The sequence below is a fragment of the Lithobates pipiens genome, unplaced genomic scaffold (genome assembly GCF_037356315.1).
Source record: "Lithobates pipiens isolate NorthernLeopardFrog02 unplaced genomic scaffold, aLitPip1_a1.2 Scaffold_27, whole genome shotgun sequence".
NCBI classification, from domain to species: Eukaryota; Metazoa; Chordata; class Amphibia; order Anura; family Ranidae; genus Lithobates; species Lithobates pipiens.
Window position 1 is genome coordinate 36,830,425 of NW_027507788.1, and position 18,157 is coordinate 36,848,581.

Sequence of the window (18,157 nt, forward strand, 5' to 3'; positions counted from 1 at the left end):
CCGAATGAGATAAACCTTTGGCGACTTCAGTCATATCTCATCATGTGCAAAAAAAGTTTTTTTTTCCTTACTCATTAATGTTTTGTTTTTCGCTTAGGTTTGTTTCATTCACAAGTCTAAGTATAAATTACTGCAAAGTGAACATGCTCTACTCCTTTAGTAAATCAGCCTCACAATTTTGCAATGCTAGCAGGAATGCAAGCCCAGCAGATAATTGATTCAGTACCTAGGCTTGTAGGCTTGTGCTGGACTGAAGGTGTCATTGACAGTTGTGGATTATAGTATTAACCCTGATGGGACCTGGCAAAGCCTTGGAGACCTGGTGCCATTTTGTGTTAGGATAACACATGTCATTTTACCACTTTTTTTTAACGTTTATTTCTCTTGCCTTTCTGGACTGTATATCAGTTGTGTGTGTTAAGCATTTCCATGGTATAATGCCATTCATTAGTGTATTTCCAATATTTTTAATTTTTACATATTATTTGTCTTTAGGTTTCCCTTCAGCATTTCTGGAATGTAGCTCACTCACATAATACCCCACTCATCGTAACGGCATCCTTTCCATTGTGAAATTCTCCCTGCATCAGACTTTTCTCTGCCTGCAAAATATCTACTAGTTCACTGCAAACCAGACCTGTCCATATTCACTCTTCTTCAAATATATAAAGTGTAATTTATTTCCTCCATAGAAAATGAAGCAGCCAGTATTTTTGTTGCGCTGCTAGTACTAACCTTGGGCTGGATTCAAACACGTTCAAAAACATGGTGACCCTGTAAAGAAACCTATGGCACTCTAAGCTACAGTGTATGTCCTCCCAGAGACTCAAAACCCAAAGGGCTCATCCAACCTGTTTGCTGCAATAGCAATGGCTACAACTAAGCCCATAGGATGGTGAAATGCATCAGTTGGCATGGCATGGGAGAAGACTAGCTGAAGCCGATCCTGTACAGCAGTGGTCATCAACCCTGTCCTTAGGGCCCACTAACAGGCCAGGTTTTATGTATTACCTTGGGGAGATGCAGATTAGAATACTGCAATCACTGAGCAGCAAATTATATCACCTGTGATGTATTTCAGTTATCTTGCAAACTTGGCCTGTTAGTGGGCCCTGAGGACAGAGTTGATGACCACTGCTGTATACTTTAGTATCAAGCTTATTTGTAGTGTGCAGCTCCACTTTTTTCATTTCATTCAAAACATGTAGGTTGCCCTGACCTTGCAAGCCTCCCGACATCTCTGACACCCTGGGTTCAGACATATTTCAAAGTGATAATGCAATTACACAGACACCAGACTGTAGCATAGTAAACAAGTATTTTACTTAAAGGGGTTGTAAAGGTAATTAAAAAAAAAAAATGTAAACAAATAAGAAACATGTCAATACTTACCCACTCTGTGCAATGGAATCATGAAACCTCATCTTTTCAGGTCCCCCCACTGGCGCTCTTACGGGAAGCCGCTTCTCATGGGGGCACTCATGCATGCTCGCACCCGAGTCCCTCTGCTGTATCCATTGACACAGACAGAGGGACTCAGCGTGCTCCGCCCCCCTGCTACATCGTCACTGGCTGAGATTGACAGCACTGGAAGCCAATGGCTCTCCATGTCCCAGCAAAGTCAGCGAGACCCATAAACAGTGTCTTCACTAGGGGGTGGCTATTTCCCCTGTATTTGGGGTCCATAGCCCAGAGTCTTTTACAGGGTGCAGCGGTGCCATCAGAGGCTGCTGCGGCCAGCACTGATTTACTCACAGAGGGGCGCCGTGCAGATAACTAACATCATGGCCCGTTTTGGTTTGTGGTTGTTTTGTCTTGAGGGAGGGTCTGTACTGATGGGGGGTGGTTTGTCTTGAGGGGGGGTCTGTACTGATGGAGGGGGTGGTTTGTCTTGAGGGGGGGTTTGTACTGATTGAGGGGGGTGGTTTGTCTTGAGGAGGTCTGTACTGATGGAGGGGTTGGTTTGTCTTGAGGAGGGTCTGTACTGATAGACAGGGTGGTTTGTCTTGAGGGGGGTCTGTACTGTTGGAGGAGGTTGTACCATGCCCATAGCCTCTGCATCACCTGTATCATTCCTGCAGCCTCTGCACCTCCTATATCATGTCTGCAGCCTCTGCATCTCCTCCTGTACCATGTATACCTGCCCATGCGTATGTGTATGCCCACCAATGCGTATGACTTTCTTTACTTTGCTGCTATGGACTCTAGCCTCAGATGTTTTGTAGACCTAGCAACACCCTTGCCTGGAAGTGAGGGGAGAAACAATCTGTGTACATGCGCGGCACTGGATTAAATGAGGTCTTAGGTAAGTAAAGGAGGGCTTAGGGGGCAATGTTGACATCTAAATATTTTTTAGCTTAATGCAAGGAATTCATTAAGGTAACAAATGTTTAGACTTTACAACCCCTTTAAGGTTCTTGAAGCAAATAAGAATAAGAATATCTTCGGCAGATATCTTTCAGTGTTAAACTATCACTCTTGGTAAATATGCAAATAAAATCACAATAAGTCAAACAGTAGTAACCAGTGTGACGAACACGGGTGTCAGATCCCTGCCCTCCTCGCTAACTGGCGACAAAGGACCGGCCAACCTCACACCACGCTTTCACTTGTGTAAAAATGCCACACTCAGCTGCGCCCTGCACAACGATTTTGCAGCTTGCGGAAATACAATCTAGGTGCGGGCAGCCTGCGAGCGATTGTCACTGGGCTAATTACCAAATTAACCCTTTAACTGCCACCACCCTTGTTTTAAAAGACAGAGCCGGGGGGACTCGTAATTTTAGCAATACCAATTATAATTTTAGAATAGGCGCCTGCAACACACACTGCCACCACAGACAAGTCTGCTCAGTAACATTACTCTACCACAGTAGCGCCCCTTTAAAAGACAGGTTAGTTTATAGTTTGCATCAAGAGCTTTAAAAACAAGGTTAACACTTTTCAACATAAGGGTTTATTATGAAAAGGTCAAGGTTGGCGCAAATAAAACATTAACAGAAAAAGGATGTTTCAAAAAATAAAGACAATATATAGCCACAAAGAAATAAGGTAGAATTGGGAAGGAAGAATACTTGCAATTAATGTCCGAGGATTGATCAGAGTTCGATCGATGAGCAACGGTAATCGGTTCTCAAACTTGGCAGATGTTCCTGCTTGGATGGTAAAAGGAGAACTGACCATTGCCTTGGCCTCTCCTCTTTTCTGTCAAATCAAAGGGGGTGTTGACAGCGACCAGTGACCAATCGTCTGGTCATCTTGTTTAGGGGTTGGTTGCTGGGAGGTGTCTACACTCATGACCCTGTCCCAGGTACACTTTGTGATACATATTCATATCTCTGCCTCTCTACTGTTTATAGACTGCAGATTCTTTTCATTTTAGTGATCAGCATGATATTTGCTTCAAAACAGTACACACATGACAGGTTTCCCATTTCAGGGTTACCTAGGAGGAGTAAGGGGTTCCAGTGGCTTCCCATATGACCAGACATAGGGGTGTCTGGACTTGAAATGTTAGAAACTAAATATGAGGAAACTAAATATGTCCATATTATGGCTGTGCTATTATTACTTTGGAAGTTATGAAATATGCTGAAGTTTCAGAACTTTACTAATCTGTCTGCACTCTATGTGGTTTGAGGTATTTACGACAGGTATCTGTTGGTTCTCTGAATGGAGAGGGTGAAAGTTTTATGGCAGGCCTGAATACCCTGCCAGGCAACATGAGCCTTGTTTACTGACCTAGCCTGGTTCTGCTTCCTCTGCTGAGATAACCTTTCTTTCCTTTTGAAATTTTAAAAGCTTTGGATTTCTAAGACTAGGGAGGAGGGAGTTCAGATTCTTCTGTAATGTTAAGGTTAGCCAAGCTGTCATGGCTGCGTTCCAAACATGGCAACTAGTTACAACATTTCCTGTCCCGTACGTGATATCGTTACAACCAGTAGGTACTGAAAGAACCCATGACCCTAGGTATAAATAGGAAGAGGATGACCTTCTATCTCAGACTTCCTCCTTCAAATCCTGTTGCCACGGGTCCAACAAACTTTGTGGCACAATTATAAAAAAGTTACAAGTAATGAAATGCATAAACTCTGAATGGAGTTCCCCTTAAAGTGTGCTGATGTTGTGCACAGATTCCTTTAAGTTGGGGGGAAAAGAAGAAAGTGGAGGAGTCCTTGGGATGTAGATGTTCAGTGTCTTCAGCTAACTCAACAAGGGCCCAGAAGGATTGCTGCGCAATGGCGACCATCAACAGAAAATAGCATGTGTGCAGTATTACCTCAGAAGTCCTGGGTTATGTCCAGGTAACGAAAAGCATCCATCAAGACTTGGAGATATGTTGGTACAGTTCTCAAACTGAGTAACACATTGAAGACCTGGGATTAATGCTGTTATCTTATATTAGCTTGTTAAAATTCTGTATATGCATGCAATTATCCAAATATTGAATGTGCTTATGTTATTTGAGTGTTCTTTGTTGTTTTAGCCTTGTTTTTTTTTTTTTTTTTTTTTTTTTACAATAAACCTATTATACTATGAGAAGCATCTTTTCTTTTTTTTTTTTTTTTGAGCATTTTACATTTACATGTTGATACAAGAACATGCTAATTTGTTCCTGCAATATCCATGTATGCTGAGTTCAAGACCATAGTTGTAAGTTCGTTTGATTCCATAAAGCGGAGATTAAAAGTTAAAAAGCACTTCACAAACAGATGAATACTTTTCTTATATGCCAGAAAATCAAACTGCTCTACCTCCTAACCTTCTGCTCCTCTTCCTGGCCCTCTGAGCCACCTCATGTCCTTTATCTCCACCTCCTAGCCTTCTACTCCACCTCCTTGCCCTCTGTTTTACATGATCCCCTCTACACTTCCCTTAAAGTGATTGTAAAGGTTCAGATTTTTTAGAATGAAAATAACAAACATGTCTATACTTACCTGCTCTGTGCAAGGGTTTTGTAAAGAGCAGCCCTGATCCTCATCTTCTGTGTGCCCCAGGGGCACTCCTGGCTCCTCCCCTTCATCTGGTGCCCCCACGGAAAGCCGCTTTCCTTGTGGGCACCTGGGCGGGCATGATCCCGAGTCCTGCTGCTGCGTCCATTGACACAGACAGTGGGACTTGGCCCCGCCCCCGCTCTCATGTCACTTGATTTGATTGACAGCAATCTGACTATCAATCTGATGAGAGCTATCGGCTGGGCTCGTGTATGGCACTGGAACGAATGGGCTCAGGCAAGAAAAAAGGTCTTACCTCATGGCCTTCTGCACCACCTCTTAGGCTTCTTCTCCACCTCCAGGCTATCTACTTCACTTGCTGCCCTCTTATTTACCTCCTGCCCTTCTGCTTGACCTTCTAGTCTTTGTTTCATCTGCTCACCTTTGACTCTCTGCTCTCACCCTTGCCCTCTTCCTCACCTTCTAGCCCTCTTCCCTACCTCCTGAACTTCTGCTTTACCTCCTAGCCCTCTTCTCCAACTTTTGGCTGTCTGTTCATTTTCCTTTCCCTCTACTCCACTAGTTCTTAGCTATACCTCCTAGCCTTCAGCTCTACCTTCTGGTCCTCTATTCCAACTCCTGGCTCTGTGCTTCCCCTTGCCCTTTTCTCTAGCTGCTGCCCCCTGCTCTACCTCCTTGTCTCTGCTCCATCTACTCATCTTTACTCTACCTCATGGTCTTCTGCTCCATCTCTATTCCTTTTGCTCTAACTCCTGACCTTTTACCCAACTTTTCTTTAATTCATGGCTTTTTACTCTACCTTGTGGTCTTCTGCTCTACCTCTAGGCCCTGTTCTCCATCTTATTGCCCTTTCCTTTACCTTTTACACTCAGTTCTACCACCTAGCTTCAGCTCTTTCTTTAATCCTACTACTCTATGTCTGAGCTCTCTGCTCCGCCTCCTCATTAGCTGTTCCCCACTTCTCGACTTCCTGGCCATCTGCTCTACATTCCGACTCTCTCCTCTACTTTGGGCCCTCTGTTCTTCATCCTTGGTCTTTGCTCTACCACCTGGCTGTCTGCTCTACCAGCTCACTTGTTAGGACAGAGTTTGCCTGCTTGTGGCACTGTGGTGTTCTGGGCTGATTGCTGCACTTCCAGTGTCCACAAGCAGGTGTCTCCCAGAAGCCAGCAGGCTTTAGTGATCAGCTCCACCTGGTTTCAGCTGACAAGTGGCTATATAAGGTTGCTCCTTCTAATGCACCTTGTGTCCCTTTTTGGATTGCCTCCTTGCTGGCAGATCCTACAGACAGTGCCTACACATAAAACTAATAATGTATTGTAGGGACATTTTGTACACTAACTGTATGCAACACAGCTCCAGGTTGAAGTACTGCAAGAAAACAATATCATTTCAATTATACAATATGAAAATTGTGAAGATTGAAATAAAAAAGAAAATTTTAGAGAATGTTACATCATAAAATTATATTGTTTTTTTTTGTGAAAGTGCAGTTTTTACTTAACCACTTACAGACCGGAAGATTTTCCTGCTTAATGACCACGCAATTCTTTTTGCGATACTGCTTTAACTGACAATTGCGCGGTCATGCAACACTGTACCCAAACAAAATATCCTTTTTCCCCCACAAATAGAGCTTTCTTTTGGTGGTATTTGATCACATTTTTTGTACTTTTTGCTATAATAAATATCCCCAAAAATGTTTTTAAAAAACAAATTTCTTCAACAGTTTAGGCCAATATATATTCTACATATTTTTGTTAAAAACAAATCACAATAATGGTATATTGATTGGTTTGCGCAAAAGTTATACAAACTTCTACAAACTATGGGAAATATTTATGGCATTTTTATTATTATTATTTATTTTTTTACTAGTAATGGCAATGATCTACGATTTTTAGCGGCACTGCGACATTGCGGCGGACACTTTTGACACTTTTTGGGATCATTGACATTTATACAGTGATCAGTGCTATAAAAATGCACTGATTACTGTGTAAATTACACTGGAAGGGAAAGAGTTAACACTAAGGGGCGGGTTAAATGTGTCCCCTAGTTAGTGTTTCTTACTGTGAGGGGATGGGACTGACTGGGGGAGGAGACAATCACTGTTCCTACTTACTAGGAGAAAACAATCTGTCTCCTCTCCCCTGACAGAACAGGGATTTGTGTGTTTATACACACAGATCCCCATTCTGGCTCTTGTGCCTGCTATCGCCTCCAACAGCCACATGCATCAGGCCCCCCACCGTACAGTGGGTGCGTGCCTCCGGTGGCTCTTAAACAGAACAACTTACCCATACATTGTTTTGCGGGAATGTGCCACTTTGCCGACATATATCGGCATGAGCCAATCGGCAAGTGGTTAATATCACTATGACAGCACTCAAGTGGTATACATACCACAATCAAGGTTTGATGATTTGAGCACCATACTGCCTTTATTTCCATAAAAAGAAGGTTGTGCATTTCTAAAAACAACAAAAAACAAAAACAAAAAACAAAGAATAAAGCAGAATGATAACAACTAGAACATTTTATAAAAACCTATACACTATATTTTTAAAAGTCTTGAAGGACCTGCCTTTACACACACGTGAACTTTAATAGCATCCCAGTCTTAATCCATACAGTTCAATATTGAGTTGTCCCACACTTTGCAGCTATAATAGCTTCAATTCTTCTGGGAATGCCGTCCACAAGGAGTGTGTCTATGGGAATGTTTGACATCACATTTGTGAGGTCAGGCACTGATGTTGCAGAGAAGGCCTGGCTCGCAGTCTCCTCTCTAATTCATCCCAAAGGTTTTCTATTGGGTTAAGGTCAGGACTCAAAATCGCTCATCCGTATCTTTATGGACCTTGATTTGTGCACTGGTGTGCAGTCATGTTGGAACAGGAAGGGGCCATCCCCAAACTGTTCCCACAAAGTTGGAAGCATGAAATTGTCCAAAATGTATGGGTATACAGATGCCTTAAGACTTCCCTTCACTGGAACAAAGGGGCCAAGCCCAACCCCTGGAAAACAACCCCACACCATAATCCCCTTCCACCAAATGATTTGGACCAGTGCACACAGCAAAGTCTATAAGGACATGGATATATATATATATATATATATATATATATATATATATATATAAAAGCCTATGGCAAGTCATAACCCTCCGAGTGTGTACTAATGACCCTTGGAAAGAGTGCAAAAAAGAAGATGGCTTAAGAGTGCTGTGTACGGCGTGCTGCTTTCATATAATGATTGCTGCGGTGTGAATGATGATTGCTGCACTGAATGTGATTGACAAATTAATGTCACGTGACCCTGGATAGTATGTGATGAGATGTGTCAATGCCATCTTCTAAAGAACAATAGTAAAGTGTGGAACTTATATTTTTTGTGTGGACATTCTTTTCGTTGAATATAAAGGCTAATGACCGAGGACATTATGGGAAAGCCTCTGGCAAGGAGATGGGCACAATTTAATGGAGGTAGAGGCAGTTAGACTGTTTTATCAAAGAAGCGGCATGGGGACTTGCACCTCTTGGTGCCAACACACAGACAATCAAAGGTCCTCTTACAAGTGAAAATAAAATGGGAAGATCAGATCATTGGGTCAAAATCTCTTCAAAGGAGAAATAGACATCGATAGACTCCATCTACAATGTAAAAATAAATTTTAATATTTACTTTACAGGATTCTAAAATTTGAATCTTAATAAATTCCTACAACAGTTTGTGGCATTCCTCTCCCCTCTGATTCTAAAGCTTACTGCTTAAACAAAATATGTTAAACATGTGTGACAAAAATCACCTCTTTCACCAGACAGTGTCAATGTCATGACAATACATTGGTTTCCATAATTTATGATCCCAAATCATTTGTTTTTATTATTTGTATCTGTAATTAATGAACATGTTTGTGTCATGTTGTTATAACTTATTATACTTCAAATCAACCATATAATAGCAAAAAGAGCTCCAAAGCACATTTTTTAAAGGTAATTAAATTATAACTTTCCAATCAACCCTCTTATAGTGAAGTCCACAATGAAGTAGATTGCAAGATTACAATAAATTTTTGTCACCATTCCAAAATATTATTATATATATTCTAACTCAATATTGTGGCAGCATCCACACATGCACATATGTGCATCACAGCCATAAGCTTTATGAAGCATGCAAAATTTAGATGTCCAACCTCAATCATAATTACTTTATTTGTGTATTCTTTACTTCACAATATTCTGTGCTCTAATTTGCCTAGGTATGAGATTTCGAGCTTTTCATGCTTTTAATGCTTCCCATGCTATGTTTTCACTTCTTTTGTTACTTGGTTTTGTTGCTGACCCCTGGCTCACCCTCAACTGTGCCATTTGTCCGTTAATCGCTTAAGCCCCGGACCATTTCGCAGCTAAAGGACCATGCCCCTTTTTTGCGATTCGGCACTCCGTCACTTTAACTGACAATTGCGGGGTCGTTGGACGTGGCTCCCAAACAAAATTGGCGCCCCTTTTTTCCCCGCAAATAGAGCTTTTTTTTGGTGCTATTTGATCACCTCTACGGTTTTTCTTTTTTGTGCTATGAACAAAAATCGAGCGACAATTTTCCAAAAAATTCTATTTTTTTTTACTTTTTGCTATAATAAATATCCACAAAAAATATATAAAAAAACATTTTTTTCCTCAGTTTAGGCCGATACATATTCTTCTACATATTTTTGGTAAACAAAATCACAATAAGCGTTTACTGCCTGGTTTGCGCAAAATAGGGCATAGTTTTATGGCATTTTTATTAATATTTTTTTTTTTTACTAGTAATGGCAGCGATAAGCGATTTTTATTGTGATTACGACAATATGGCGGACACATCGGACAATTTTGACACATTTTTGGGATCATTGGCATTAATACAGCAATCAGTGCGATTAAAAATGCATTGATTACTGTAAAAATGTCACTGGCAGTGAAGGGTTTAACACTAGGGGGCAGTGAAGGTGTTAAGTGTGACCTAATGTGTGTTTCTTACTAGGGGGTATGGCTTGGCGTGTGACATCACTGATCATCGTTCCCTATGACAGGGAACAGATGATCAGTGACAGGCTCACTAGGAAGCACGGGGAGAGGTTTGTTTAGACTTACCTCTCCCTGTTCTTCAGCTCTGTGACTTGATCATGGGACGCCCGTGGTGATCGGGTCCGCGGGTCCCGTGGGTGCGGTCATGGAGCTCAGGACCGGGTCGCGAGCTCGCCGGCAGTGGTGCGTGTGCGACCCGTGGCTGGGCTCTTAAAGGGCAACGTACCTGCATGTGCTTGTGCCCAGCCGTGCCATTCTGCCAATGTATATCGGCGTGAGGCGGTCCTTAAGTGGTTAAGATAGTGTAGGCAGTTTGCCTACAGCGTGTTAGGCTGGCTGGCCCAGGCTGGGGAAGGGTTTAACTACTTGATGTCTGCGCTCTAGCCAAAAAAGACTGCTAGTTTTATAACAAATTTAGACAAAGTCGTTAATTTGGAAATATCCGAATTTTCTAATTTTTCAGAATATTCAGAAATTCAAAAATTCTAAATGTGAAAATCCGAAAATTCTAAATTTTGGAAATTCGGAATTTGAAAATATGGAAATCCGGAGATTCGTTAATTTGAAAATATGGAAATTCGGAAATCCAAAAATAAGAACAAAAATCTGAAAATTCAAAAGAACGAAAATCAGAAAAGAACAAAAATCTGAAAATTCAAAAACTCAAAAATCTAAAATAATAACTAACTATGTTGCCATATGAATCTGTGATTGGATATCATAGAGTCACATGATGTTCACTGATAACACAGTGGCCCCATGGGTAGCGTAGTTCGCTCTTGTCCTCTCTTCCCTTCGGGGCATGCGCAGTGCCGTCCTGAGTGTACACGTTGAGCCGGTGACGTCAGACGCCGGCTCAATGGACAGGGACATAAATAAGGCTGGCTCTATCCTGTCAGTGCAGCTGACAGAGTTCCGTTGTATCTGGCATGCTATTGGATTTTATATGTAAGTACAGGCGCTCTGAGATCGTTCATTTTATATTTTAACATACCACATACGTTCATATGTCAATATTGACTACGGTCTGTATATATAAATATATTTTTCAGCCATCAAACTAAAAGAGCTGTGAGCAGAGGGAGGCTAGTATGCACCGCTGTGATAGCATGTTTAAATCTGGGCTTATACGATCTCCAACAGCAATTTAAGCAATTTAGACACACTACTTGGCTATATTCACATCAGAAAGTATTACCCTGATCATTAGCCACGTTTATTGTTAGTCTTTTCTTGCCTATTTAATCCTCAATAAAAATTAAACTATACTATATCATTGACAATTTACTTATTTTTGGATTGCTTACCTAACTAAACACGAACAAGGAGATTATTTAATCCCTGTTTCCCCCACTATTGTCATAAGGTATCCCTAGACAATATTGGAAATGATAAAACTGAATTTTTTATTTTTATTTTAGTATGACCAGATAGTGAATAGTGCCCTCTTGAGCCATTATACCCAACCGTTGAGTGTGTGATTGTGCACACCTTTCTCATCTTAAGTTTGGGGCATCTGTGTGGGATTGTGGAGATGGGGGAAGGGTAAGCACCAATTTGATGTTCTGAGTGTGGAAATTATAATTATATGATGTATGTATTTTTATATATGTTATAAATTGTATCATGTTTGTAATTAATATTTATCATTGTTATTACTAGCTCGTGCATCCCCTGAAGAAGCTTACTGCAAAACATGTTGGGATAATCAAGCACAAGCAGTCCTCTATCTGTTTATCATATGGACCAGTTGTTATGTGTTACTTTGTATAAGTAGATATTAACCTAATACATGCCATGTGCTAATTTTTAGCATTTGATAATAAAAATATTGTTTTTAAAACCTTTTGGTTTTTTTTTCTCTTCCCTGGGCCATTTTTGTCTAAAATAATTATGCACCGTAAAAATCCCTCTCCTCCCTTTTGAGTTCTCTCATTATTTTAAATATTGTAACTGGGATGAGGTGCCTTTTTTCTTGGTGTTGATGGAGGTTAGAATCAAAAATAATTTAACTAACTAATATTAACCTAACTATTACTATTATATTATTATTATATTATAATTATTATTATATTATTTATAGGCATTGGAATTACCTTTCAAATTTGAATGTTAGTGAATGTAACGAATATGAATCTCTCCAAAGTTACAAATTATCCGTAATAACGAATGCCATATCTAAAGGAATGGAACATGACAAATTAATAATAATAATAAATAACAATAATAATAATAATAATATTGGAATAATTTTGATGGTTCAGCCTCACGCAACAGCTAACAAAGATGGCACCTCATCCCTGAAAATTTGAAACATGAATCAAAGGACAGAAAGGGAGATTAGGGATTTTCGCGGTGCTAATTAACAAAGTACAATTAATTAAAGTACAAAATTAGTAGTACAAAAATGTATTAAGTTTGAGGTTAAAATCAGTAGCAGTATATGCTTAAAAGATTCAGAATAATGCAATACAGTGGTTGTTCTCGTCAAGCACACATAGTCCCGACATGTTTCGCATTGGATTGCTTCTTCAGGGGATGTGTGAATGTTTGAACAAGATCTAGACCAAAAATACAAAAATAATAATAGAATATATCACAAAATTCATAAGTGCAGAAATAGGGAAAAAAAATAAAAAATAAAAAAAAAAACACACACAGACACACATCAAACCCACCTTCAACCACTACGTTGATGGTAAAGTAGGGGAATTGTCCACCTCGGGGGTTAACCGCAGCAGTGCTGAATCGCAGGGGGCTAAAAAGCCAACCCAAGGAAACTGATAAAAAAAGGGGTATGTAGTAAAAAAAAAAAACGAAATTTGAAATTTTGGGATAATTTAAAGTTCTTTAATACAAGACTTAATTTTAAGGTTGCTAAAATAAAACAGCCTTTTAGGGGTGAAAAACCCTCTAAGTATAGAAATTGAGAAAGGTAGTACAAAGATATATTTTAATTTCAAATGTATTACTTACATAGGTTGGATAATTGTAAGAAATGGGGACGCTCGTATTTTGAAAAAAATCTTTTTGAGCACTCAGGGAGACACACCTGCACAGAAGTACCAGCTGGGTGGCCAATCAAAGAGAAAACAAAACGAAGATTAGAAGGGTTAGAATAGATAAGAAAGTATATCACAAAAGGGTAGTGTGTATATCATAAACTGAGTGTTATAAAAACACAAACCCTCAAGCATATAGAAATACACCAAGAGTTACACATTAGCATCCCAAAGCATAGAATTCAAAGCCAGGGAGTCAATGCAGACATACAAAAAGAGACATGGACAGTAGCCCAGGTCTAAAGAGTTGAAAAACCGGCAGAAAGAAAAGTGAACGTTTGCAAATGAAAAAAACGATCGAGTAAATATAAAAAGATATAACAGTAAGCTTACCAAGAAGTACAGAGTCTGGAGGATCAAGCGTCACCCTTGGCTGCGACCCGCAAAGGAATGACGATATTACGAAGGCTTTTTATATGCCCCGCCATCAAGCCGGCGTCTGACGTAGTCGGCCTGATGCGGACAAAAGGAGCGCTATTGCGCATGCTCACCAATGGGACGAGACTGAATAAGCCTACAAATCCCATAATGCCTCAAGCATGTGGGCGGAGGAAAGAGGGGAACGATCGATGCCTTCGTAAAGGGCGACGGCATAGACGAACGTGGCCACCAATCCGACCGCCCAGTCAGGCGTAGAGGCGAAAACGATGGAAAAAAGGGGTCGGAACAGAATGGCAAAAGAAATGGCCAATCCTTCCGACCGATGTAAGGGGAGCGTCGCAGCGCTAAAGAGGGGCAGTGGCACACAAGGCGCCTATGCCCCCGGGCATCCGTGCGAACAGCACTGAGGGGGAAACCGAGGAGGTGGACCATTCGGGTGGGAAATCATAAAAGGGGAGGGCAAAAAATTATTTCTCTAAAAGCTGCACATAACAGAACATAATAATATCATAAACATATAAACATATACATGATGTATTCTTATACTCAAAACAAATCAATACAGACATATTTCAAATAAAACAGTGGAAAAAAAAAAAAAAAAGGGGGGGGGAGGGGGGAAGAAGGGAGGGGGAAATGGGAACCCAACCAGGTTCCCTCTCAGAGGGGCGGTCAGCAGGACTGAAGGGCCAGAAAAGGTTTCTATATCACAAAAAGGGTTTAAAGCTTAAGTTTTCATTAAAGCCAGGTGAGATTGTAGCCCTTAGATTAAAAATCCATTCAGCTTCATGTTGAAGTAAGATATTATCCACACTGCCCCCTCTCACATCAAGGGGGATATGTTCAAGTGCGGAAAAGATGATAAATTTGGGATTGAAAGCATGGAAGAGGCCAACGTGTCGACTGATGGCCGTCTCCATTTTTTTTTTTTCCCTATTTCTGCACTTATGAATTTTGTGATATATTCTATTATTATTTTTGTATTTTTGGTCTAGATCTTGTTCAAACATTCACACATCCCCTGAAGAAGCAATCCAATGCGAAACATGTCGGGACTATGTGTGCTTGACGAGAACAACCACTGTATTGCATTATTCTGAATCTTTTAAGCATATACTGCTACTGATTTTAACCTCAAACTTAATAAATTTTTGTACTACTAATTTTGTACTTTAATTAATTGTACTTTGTTAATTAGCACCGCGAAAATCCCTAATCTCCCTTTCTGTCCTTTGATTCATGTTTCAATAATAATAATATATTATTATTATTTTATATTGTTTTGTTTCATTCCATTTGTTTAGATGCAGCATTCTTTATTTCGAATAACTGCAGATACATTTGTATTCGTTACATTCACTAACAGCCAAATTTAAAAAAAAAAAATTGATTAGTTAGTTAGTTAATATTTTGAATTTTTGGATTTTCGAATTTCCAAATTTTCAAATTTACGAATTCCAAATTTTCAAATTTCAAATTTACGAATTTTTTAATTTCAGAATTTCAAATTTTTCAAATTTCAGAATTACGAATTTAATTATTTAGGAACTAAACAAAAAACGAATGAAACGAAAATGAAAACAAACACATTTTTTGGCAATGCACATGTCTAACAGCTATGCCCGTGAGGGCAAACATGGACGTCCTCCCGTGCTCACGCTGTCTGTGGTCCCCAGGGCCGATCCTGGCCCTTTACCACGTGATCAGCTGTCAGCCAATGACAACTGATCACATGATGTAAACAGAAGCAGGTAATTCGCTTTTTTCCTCATGCTGACAGCATGAGGAGAAAAAAATAACTTGATTGCCAGCTTCGGTAAGCGGGATATCTGCCCCACACAGTGACAGTAACTGCTGCTAACCAGTGCCACCTACCAGTGCCCATCAGTACTGCTATCCAGTGCCATCTACCAGTGCCCACCAGTGCCACTCATCAGTACTGCCAGTGTCCATCCGTACCTCATCATCAGTGCCACCTATCAGTGCTGCCTATCAGTGCTACCCACCAATGCTCATCAGTACCACCCATCAATGCCCATCAGTGCCACTAATCAGTTTCACCTATCAGTGCCACCTCTCAGTGCCCACCAGTGCCACCTATCAGTGCCACCTATCAGTGCAGCCTCATAAGTACCTCCTGATTAGTACCACTGCCTGCCATTGCCTCCTCATCAGTGCCCATTAGTGCCACCTTATCAAGGACTATTAGTGCTGCCTCATCAGTCCACATCAATGAAGGAGAAAAATTACTTGTTTCGGCCATTTTCTGTCTTTTTTGTTTGTTTAGCAAAAAATAAAAAACCCAGTGGTGATTAAATACCATCAAAAGAAAGCTCTATTTGTGTGACATAGATGTTAAAAATGTCATATGGGTGCAGTGTTGCATGACCGCGCAATTGTCATTCAAAGAGTGAAGGAGCTGAAAGCTGAAAATTGGCCTGGGCAGGAAGGTGGTATAAGTGCCAATTAAGCAAGTGGTTAATGTTCTGTTCCTCTGCTCCCGGACTTTTTGGACCCAGCCTATCTGCCCTGTAACATACTGTAAATAAGGGGAGAGTCCGGGTTTCAGAACTTTGGCCCTCTCAGCAAGATGCAGCGATTGCTGTGGAGGAAGGACTGGAGAACTACCAAGTCTTGGAGGATGCCACTAATGGACTATCACCTTGCTGAGGTATACCTGGACAGCACAGTTGAGTTAGTTAGGGAATGTTACATTGAATTTCTCATGTTTGAATGTGCCACAAAATGTTCAAGCAAAGGGGCATAAATGGTTCTAAGCCTGGCCTGAAGTAATTTAAAGGAGTGCATGAAGGTTCCTGATGTATAAAAGAACTAGGGTCAGTAAAGCACATGTGGGGTATAAAGCAAAGCCACTACGAAAGGTGTACTCAGCATGACAAACAAGAGGAGGAATGCAGTTGCTATGGCTAACCAGCTGTAAATTATAACATGCACCGTGGGACCCCATTGAGAGTGAGATGGCAGAGGTATGCTGGACTGGTGGAGAAGGCATGTGCTCTGCAGTGTCCTTCCTAATCACAAGGAAAATGTGTGTAGTGACACGGGATGGTAATTTACAAAAGCACTTTTAAAAGCATTTACTACTGCACACGGTGCATAGCTCATCCCTAAGTCGTGGGAACAGCCGAAATGTTTGACTTTCACATGAACGCAACCGCTACCATGAATACTTCCTTTCATACTCTAAACAATACTTAAAAACGTAAAAAAGGTTTTGGCTATACATACACTTTAGGAGAGAGACAAAAAAGGCAGAATATTAGCACTGAAATTATGAGAGCCTTTTTACGCTTAGCCCTAACGCAGGTGGTCAGGCACTATAGCTAGCTTCTGTTTTATTCACCTATAGTAGCCTCCTTTCCCATAAGGCAAGCAGGCCTTATAGGAAGCAGGTAATCGGCTGCCCCCAGGTCTTATACACAATGCTATAGTGCTAATGCTATAGGCATGAACTAAGCACAGCAAACAAGGATTTGCACTTGACAGACAGGCAGAGTGGTCAGTGGCAGTCCAGGTTCAGGGCAGGCTGAGTTCTGAGTGTAGTTGATATCCGATCCAAGGTTTTCAACAAGGGAATTCAAACTAGTGCAGAAACAGGGAAGACAAACAGGGAGCTTGAAGCATGCTTTAAACACTATCACAAACATAAGATTGCAGGCTTGGCTGGCTTAAATCAGGTTTGATCTCCACACCGAGACTGGCTACATCAATCCCCTTGCAGGTGGACAGACATGGAGAATGCATCACAGCCAAAACCAGGATGCTGGGATGATGGAGCAGGAGAACTGCATGCTCCTGACAGCGCCCTCAAGTTGCTATCTATAAATCTCTATATTTATCAACATGTTAAAGCTATATAGGAGAAAACTTGTACAATGTAAAAGTCATTTGAAAACTGATTTTAAAGTGTTACTAAACTCACAACAGTAAAATCACTCTGTATATTCAATGTTACTTAAGGGGTTAATCCTCTGCATTTTGTAAAAAGGTTGTTTTTATCCTGTATGCACAGATCCTCCCCTCCTGTATTGTCTATCTGGGGAAAGACAGCTAACACAGGCAGAGTAGCCAACCTGCACGTGCTCAGTTGTCTTTTATGCTGGAGAGAATAATTACTTGTTGATCATAGCTAGCCAGGTCACATGATATCGGCATCACCCATGTGGGCGTGTATACAGGCTGCAGCTCTCCACCTTTCTGAACTCTCAGCAATGGAGAAACTGTGCAGTTTATCATGACCGTGGTATACAGATCATCAAAAATGTATATAGTGACAATATATTTTTTTTTTCAAATATAAATTTTATTAATGTCCAACCTGGGCCAAGGCAACAGTTATAAACATACATATGAACAATCAAAAGGGAGGGGGGAACGCAGTTACATCAACACGAGAAAGAAAAAGAGAAGCAGTGTCCATGTACATCTTCCAATGTTTAGGTATATACCAGTAACAAGTGCATCTCGACTTGGCATCACAGGACCACTTGCCATCTTGGTTCTCTAGTCTGAGGAGATGCTGTCAGGAAGATGCAGACTTCCTACACCCCCCCCCCCCCCCCCAACCGCCCGCTCTTAGGAGCTGAAAAAGGAAAAAGAGAAAAGAAAAAAGGAGAGAAGGGTGGGGGGAGGGATCATCAAAGCATGGGAAATCAGGAAGGGA

At 40.8% G+C, this 18,157-nt stretch overlaps 2 protein-coding genes across 5 annotated transcripts in view; both read left to right on the plus strand.

Moving 5' to 3' along the window:
* LOC143933775 (cell adhesion molecule CEACAM7-like) overlaps positions 1–11,873 on the plus strand; it is a 56,073-nt gene extending 44,200 nt beyond the window's left edge. For 3 of the 4 annotated variants that reach the window (XM_077456780.1, XM_077456782.1, XM_077456783.1), the window contains one exon: positions 496–1,836. The gene's annotated coding sequence lies outside the window, so the exon portion shown is untranslated. Of the gene's footprint in view, positions 1–495; positions 1,837–11,692 lie in introns of those variants that run through there. The other variant, XM_077456781.1, reaches the window with a different exon arrangement.
* LOC143933779 (cell adhesion molecule CEACAM1-like) overlaps positions 1–18,157 on the plus strand; it is a 538,186-nt gene that overhangs the window by 202,659 nt on the left and 317,370 nt on the right. The gene's annotated exons all lie outside the window — the stretch shown is intronic.